Source organism: Thermobia domestica, chromosome 7 (assembly GCF_964235325.1).
Source record: "Thermobia domestica chromosome 7, izTheDome1.hap1.1, whole genome shotgun sequence".
In the NCBI taxonomy this organism is placed as follows: Eukaryota; Metazoa; Arthropoda; class Insecta; order Zygentoma; family Lepismatidae; genus Thermobia; species Thermobia domestica.
This window is the reverse complement of record NC_137460.1, coordinates 261,883,650-261,884,850: the sequence shown is the minus strand read 5'-3', so window position 1 is coordinate 261,884,850 and position 1,201 is coordinate 261,883,650.

Genomic DNA, 1,201 nt, shown 5'->3' with positions numbered 1-1,201 from the left:
TCTCTCAATATTGCAGGGAAATTTGAACCTCTCTTCAATCATTTATAGATTGAATGTATTTACGTATCTGATTAATCTCATTAAAATTCAGTATATATTCAACGTCGTATTTATTCCAAACATAATCCGTTGCACATATTTCACATATATTCTCACAAGTTATCTTGCTTTGCATTCGTTAATATTTATCAACATTACACATCGATCAACATATTCAGTTAAATTCGAAACATTACAACAATGCTTATTTAAAATCTTTTATCAAAATTAATCTTCCCATTGCTGAATTAAATGCAATGCAATAAGATGAAATATTTCTCAATTAAATTATCACTCCAATTATTATAACAGTTTGGCTTTCCCAATCAGAAGATATTTTTCCAACCAGAAAATTGATTGTGAAGAGGATTAATCGATGTAAGAGAAGAAAATCTTCGTGTTGTGAATGTAAATATGTATATATGGGCGAATACTGGGTCATTAGTGTGTATGTGTGTGTTTGTGTAAGTTTACAAATTTTCTGGTAACTGTGCGCACAGAATTATAAATTCTTAAGAATTCCGCATCTCTAAACTCTGTATTGTGCTTACGAACATTCCTCGTGTACAGCCAAAGACAGTAGCAGCTAGAGTTTTCTTTGTAACTGTTCATATTCGTTTCAGTATATATGGGAGTGCTGTTCTTAAGTAAGTACATACCCAATATATACTTAATATTTTCTTTGTACCTTAGGTTACATTAATATTAAAATCTATCATATCATCTAGGATAAAAGTTAAATTTACATAATATTTATTTTATATTCTTTATGATTTATTTAGGCTGTCCGTCCTGACCGAGGTATTTATAGGGTTTTTCTGCAGTCATGCCAGGCAAATGCAGATATTGCACCTTTAACATAGGTCCTACCCTACACCTTTCCATATTCTTCCCCCTCCTCTATTGTGACGCCTTAGATGCCTAAACAACAAATCAAGTTCAAATTCTGCGTAAGCTCAAAGGAAGGCTGTCAGGTATCTGCTTGTATGTGGTTATAAGATTGGGGTGAGGGGGTGGAAGCGAAAACGATTAAAAATACGTTTACTAAATACAGTACTTGAACGGTTTGGATGAAGGGAAATTTTGTCCGGAAAAGGGAAATTCTGAAGCTTGTGAAGGGAAAACGGCTCTGAAGGAATTGGCATCACTGCTCTACGAAAGA